We start from the raw sequence: 6,915 nt of genomic DNA, 5'->3' as shown, positions 1-6,915 counted from the left end.
TATTAGTAGTAATGGTCCATTCATTCCCGGCTCAATCTCTCCAATCATATGAAATATATGATCTTTGTCCTAAAACACCATTACCAGACAAGTATGTTGCACAAAAAGTTAATATGAAGATAAAAACTAAATTCGTAGAAGCATCCAAAAGGAATATTACCCTGCATTAAGTAGATTCAGTTTAAACTTGCATCACCACATAACATGATCATTGTAAATATTTTCAAGAAAAATTTCCCAAGAACTAAATTGGCAGAAAAAAACGGATATAAATAAAAGGTGTCCGGGGCACATGTGTGAGGTGCGAGGCGAAAGAGAGATTAACAATCTTCCACGCTTAACCCCCCCAAGAAGAAAGCTCCTCTACGCAAAGGGGTACAACAAATTAATCACTCAATTGTACACCATATACTTGGTGGTGGCACTAAACTTCTGATACCCCTTGATGAATTTGTTCACAGCATCAAGGAAATCCCTTTCTGTTATAGTTTTCCTTCTTGCTCGAATAGCATACATACCAGCCGCTGTGCATACACTTCTTATATCCGCTCCTGAACAAAAACGTGTATTATTCACATGACAAATTACATGTGAAAAAAGAAGAAGAAGATATTCCTACCTTCTGGAAGCAGACTCGATAAAAATCATTCATTTAATATAAACAATGCAAGCCAACCCTTTCATACTTGTGTTCTAACTCTTAGTTTCTCTTTGGGTAAAATGTCAGGTTTATCTTAGAAAGGCTCCCTCTCTTACGGAATTTTTTTTGGGTATACATATACAAGCTTGTTCTTGGACAATGAATTTGTTTTTGCATCTCCAGAATGTGCTATATTTAGACATGCCACTAAATGCCATGTGCATCTTTAGAGGGGTCCATCGTTTGTAATTTTATTCAATATATAGAAGCTTGGTCACAATGTCTGTACTGTATCTTATAGTTTATAAACGTGTAATCATAGATAGATCTAATTTTGAAAAGCCTGCTAATACAAAAAAAAAACCCACTACTTTTTGTTTAATTTATGTAGTACATCAGTTCTTTGCAAATTAGTCAAATATCCAGAACTAATTAAAACATAGCACGGAAAAGCATATAGGACGAAGTCATACCTGTCGAATTTGGACAAAGACGAGCTAAGAATTCAAATCGAATGTCCCTTTCGTAGTTCATAGTACGTGTATGGATCTTAAACATTTGCGTCCTACTTTCTAGATCAGGTAGGCCAAACTCAACTTTACGATCTAACCTCCCAGGACGAAGCAACGCTGGATCAAGTGTGTCAGGCCTGGAACAAACAAATCATTAGACAGTTGGCAAGTTACAATTACAGATAAACCAGTTCAGAAGTCCAGAAAAATAGGTAATCGACATCCTAACTACACATTACAATGGCAAAGACCTAAATCATTACGCTGAGACAAACTGTTTCTATTTTTCTTAATCTATTTCTTTGATTATTTTTACATTTGATTCATTCTACTAATTATTCTATTTGTGTATATATTCTATATTTTATACATTCTACTTCTATTCAATTCCTTTTTATTTATCAATCTTTACAGCCTGAAAACTCAAGTAGTAACCTAAAATTAACTAGCCCCTGTACATTTTAATTTATCGTGAGAGTGACTAAAAGTGAAAATCCAAACACAACGGATGTTAATGTAATGAGTTTGATGTGGAAGACATTAGTGACAAATTTGGTCTCTTATTGTTTTGGCAATTTTATTTGTTTTTAGCTCTAGTAAAGACCAACCCAGTGGAAAAAAATGCCTTGTTTCCAACCTTGCGAGTACAATTCATTGGCTATATACAAGAGATGTGATCTTAACCTATTTCTCATCATTAGAACTTTAATATTTCCTCGAGCGTCAAATCCACCAAGCTGATTTATGATCTCAAGCATTGTGCGCTTTACCTCATTATCTCCGCCCACACCATCGTCAAATCGTGCACCTCCAATTGCATCTATCTCATCAAAAAACACTATGCAAGCCTTCTTTGATCGTGCCATCTGCCAAAAAGAAAATGTGTTAGTTGTATTCTAAATAACATGTACGAGAGATTTTGGACACTAAACATCTTGACATCTTATAACCTGAAACAACTCGTGAATTATGCGAGCACCCTCACCAACATACTTCTGAACAAGCTCACTTCCAATCAAACGAATAAAGCACGCATCAGTTTTATTGGCTACAGCCCTAGCTAGAAGTGTTTTACTCATTCCAGGAGGACCATAACAGAGAACTCCCCTTGGAGGGTCAATTCCAAGCTTAACAAACTTCTCAGGGTGAAGCATAGGTAACTCAACAACCTAAAATTGAATAGGTAATACCAATAAGTAAAAAACAACATTGATAACTAAAACTTACATGAATGCAAATATGTAACTGATATCAATTTTCACATAAAAAAAGATATTATTACAAACCTCTCGAATTTTCTCAATCTGTTCATTGCATCCATCTCAACTAATGTCAAATTGTGACCAGCAATTGCAAAAAAAAAAGCTCATCATTGAGGGCTGTATTTATGATTCTTAAAAGATATGTCTTCCCTTTTCAACCTCCATGGTAAGGGTATCTGCAAACATGAAACTGATTAATATGTAACTTTGGAAATTCCTCATTTAGCAGTGTCACCTAATTAACATATCCTACTAATGTTTCACATAACAAGGAAAGAGAGGCCCTGGTTTGCTATTAATTGTATGTGCATATGACATATTTGGGGGCAATCCCAAGATGTTTCCTTGCTTAACAACCTCTTCCACATCTACATGCCCCCATTCACCTGCACTCATCACAAAAATTTTATTATCAGGAATCAAATGATAGCTGATTTAGTTCCAAGTGACATTTTTTTAACCTAAATTCACCAAATGCCAAAATCTCTTCTCTGGCTGGCCTTTGAAAGGGAAATGGGGTTCCCAGTTTTAACATAATGACTATTGCACCATAAGCTGTAGCTCTGAACCAAAGAATATGTTCATGCCACTAGACTATCACTAGACTATCTCATCGCACTCCTCGAATAACACTTTATTTATATAGAGACATGAAATACATTCTCTAACTATACATGTAAAATAACTTTTCAAAGAACAAATGTACAATGGGAGCAAGCATTTTGATTCTTAACAATAAGATCAGTTTTTGAGTTGCATTTGATCAATTACATATTCAATCGATATGCGTATGTGTAAATACTCGATTGATTGGTACGAGTTCATCAACAAAACAAGGTTCATCAATGAATAAATGAATAATTACACAGAATCATAACATTGTTATACTTATTATCAAAATTAAAGTAAAATGGTTAACTACTCCTATAGAGGCGACCTAGTAGCTAAAGAAAAAAAGAAAAGCCGGAGTCATAGCAAATCAGAAGGAAAACAAGTAAACTTAAAGTTCATAAGTTGGCACTAAAGATAAGCAAAAGCTATCTACATATTCACGCAAGACAGAATAATAAGTAAAAACAAATAATATAAATTGTTCCAACAAACTGCTTCCAATAAGCTGCTAAGGCTGCGCATTTCTATGGCTCAATTTTTTGACCGGTAATAAGTGTCACTTTTCCCACATGAAACCACTTGATACACCGATCCGAATCACAAACCGAGTCATAGATAAAAAAAAAGCGCCCATGTATCCAAAATCACAATTACAACTGTTGAAATCCAAATACAAAAAGTTAATCAAGTCTCAGGTAACTACGAACAAATTAGTGTTGTATCAGTCAACAGACAATAGACACTGATCAATAAAGATAATAATATTCACAGCGAAGCTGGAATAGGGTTTTTCCTCCAGCCTTCATATTATTGACATTTTCAATCCATGAAGCTTTCTCCTGAGAAAATAAATAAATAGGGGAAATTTGAGATGATAACAAACTTGCAGCATATCTAATATTTAATTTGAACAAAAGAAACTTACAGATTCAGTCATGTTAATCCATTCATTAAATCCAGATTTTTCGGCATCATCTGGAATCTTTGATGAAAAAAAGAGAGAGAAAGTAGAGATGTTACCAATCCAGCGGTATAAAAAAGTTGGATAGAAAATAGAGATGTTACCAATCCAGTGGTTGAGCGTGGATGATTCTGGTAATAATGTTTCAGAAAGTCGGTAATCCTATAATCAAACAAGATAACGGAATAGAATCATAACATTTGGTGAACACCTTTTCTTGAATAAAAAAAAAGAGGAGGTTAAAAGTTACATGAACATAGAGTAAGCGTCCATCTCTCTCTCCAATAGAGTTTTTATTCTTGGTTTTTTCATGGACGTGGTTGCCACAGTCTGTTTAAACAATAACATATAAATAAATTAGCAATTTGGAAAATGGAAAATAACCCCTGAAAGCAAATTCAATATAAACAGACCTTATTGGCTTTTTCATTTTTCCTCGCGAAAATTAAAAGAAAAATACTTGTCAGTTGAGATTTATCGTTTATGCGTTAAAACAAGCAAAGTTCAGGGGGGGGGGGGAAATTACTTGGTATCAGCTTACTTAATCCCTCTTGTTACCACCATGGTATGTATGCTTTAACCCCAATAATCTGCAATTTTAAGCCCTAAATTTGTTAGATGATGGAGGGAGAGTAGATGATGTATATATATATATGGGTGTTTGGGAGTTTTGTTTGGGCCGACCGGATTTGGGAATCAAACAGCCCCACTCCACCTTATCTCATTAAAATTATTCGGGTTCCAAAGCACGGGTTTTAAAAAAAAAATCAATAAAATAAATAAATGAATGAATGAATTATATTTGTTTGGTATCGAGTTTAATATTTGTTTAATTATTTTTAAAAGTGGTTCAGTTTGTATATATCTCTTTTTCTTTAGGAGGGAAATGTAACAAGAAAAATGACTACATGGATTTATATTCAGGGATTCTTTGAAGCTAATATGGAACTATAAAATGTGAAATATCGCTCACTATAACTTAAGTTTGGTTTGAATATGTACATGACTATATTTCACTGTATTCTATGCCTCGGGTCCTACCATTTGCTCACAAGCTTACATTTAAGATAACAGGTGGAAAGTTTGTGAGAACTTGATAGTCTAATTGCATTCTTTGTCTCTTTAGAGAGCATCTGACTCATAGAATATGCCTGTATAGCGTCATCTGCTTCCTGTTGTTGGAAATGCTGCAGAACATGCAAGTGCAATCATGTTTGCTATGAAGGACAAACTTGTGAGTGCCTGAAATTAGTGAAATATGTCTTATTAGTTCAATGTAGTATATTATCCTTAAACCTCTTATAGGACATAACATTGGGAGTCACTAGCAACTACTGTACTTATGATGCAAGAGGCTTCCATCTTTCTCTACCATGATTTCATTTATCAATTACAGTGAGGCAGCTTATTGATAAAAGTAATATTTTTTATATTTAAGATTGTTCTCTTGATGGATGCAGATTCCATTTTGTGTGGTTGTCGGCTGGTTCAATATGGAACTTGAATTTTCAACTTTTTGAGACTGCTACGCTCTTCATCACAGTGCTAGTTATGGCATTTATGTTGCAGGTCTCCCCTCCCTCTCTCTCTCTCTATCTATCTCTCCCCCCCCCCTCACACACCCACACACCCATAAACACACAGTTTTTTCCGGTGTTTTCTATTTTCCCAACCCAATTCTCAATTGGGAGTATATATCTAGCGCATGCAGTGCTACATACACTAAATTATTCATTTGATTGTGCTCCTAATGATATGGCATATGATGACCTTATGTCAACGTTTAGTTTTTTTCACATCAGCTATTGCACAAAATAGGTTGACTTGGCATTTGTAATGGATAGACTTGCACTTGGTCTGCATTTTACTATACATGAAATATAGACAACTTAATCGTTGTCGATTGATTGATGCGGGATGGGACATCCAACTATTTTAAAGGTTTGATGCTTATTCTGAGCTATCTAATTGTTGCTGCAAGTTTCTTTGTGCATGCTGACAAGGCAGATGGTAAGTCCTGGTAAACCTGTTTTTGAATCAATTATCACATGAACGCCCTGTATGCTATAATTAGATGGGCACCACGCTATAATTGGGATTATTTGGCACTCTGTGATCATATTTATGTTGTCCAACATACAATAGGGACAGGGAAATGCTTATAAAATATTTGCAACATATTTAATATAAAAGAACCATGCAAAAGGGACGTAAAGCTGGCAAGTATTTTAAATGGGCAGCAATATTTTTTACCTGTTTCCTTGATCATGTACTAATGGTTTGGGACATGGCATGTACATAGGGGCAATACCCATTCTCGGGTATTTCACCTAGGAAAAAAAATTGAGAAATTTTGTTACATGCATAAGAATACATTAGAGCTCTCTGCAATTTTTAGCATTACTAAAATGACATACCAATCTGAAATCAAGCTGTCAACTGTGGCAACTGTGAGTACCAAAATAGAAAATAACATAATTGATCCAACCCAACAGCTCTCATCTATTAATAAATTGTATTTTTTGAAATACTAGCTGCTGATAATGATATATCAGTAAATTTTATTTATTCAAGGCCTTTGAGAAAGACTAGGGTTGAGCAAATGGTCGGTTCGGTTAAAAATCAAACCGAAATAACCTAAAACCAAACTTTCATACTTTTAAAAATCGAACCGAACTTGTCTTTCAAAGCGAACCGAAACACTTCAGTTTTTCAGTTCGGCAAAAGAAAAACCGAACTTTTATACAAAAAAATGCAGTTATATAGAAAAAATACGTAAATAAAAGATACGAGATCCAATATTTATAAATCAATAACGATTGATATCCATAATTAAAAAGATTATTACACCCTTTTGCAAAAACAAATACAGTAGCCATAAAGCATCAGTTTTAGTGTTAATCTGTTACAGTTAATGAAAAAACTGTT

At 34.4% G+C, this 6,915-nt stretch overlaps 1 pseudogene; it reads right to left on the bottom strand.

Moving 5' to 3' along the window:
- Positions 1–393: 393 nt before the first annotated feature.
- On the bottom strand, positions 394–4,991 carry LOC141690800 (26S proteasome regulatory subunit 7-like; annotated as a pseudogene).
- Positions 4,992–6,915: the final 1,924 nt, after the last annotated feature.

The sequence above is a fragment of the Apium graveolens genome, chromosome 10 (assembly GCF_009905375.1).
Source record: "Apium graveolens cultivar Ventura chromosome 10, ASM990537v1, whole genome shotgun sequence".
Classification (NCBI taxonomy): domain Eukaryota; kingdom Viridiplantae; phylum Streptophyta; class Magnoliopsida; order Apiales; family Apiaceae; genus Apium; species Apium graveolens.
The sequence above is the reverse complement of the archived record's forward strand: the minus strand, read 5'-3'. Positions and strand labels throughout refer to the sequence as shown.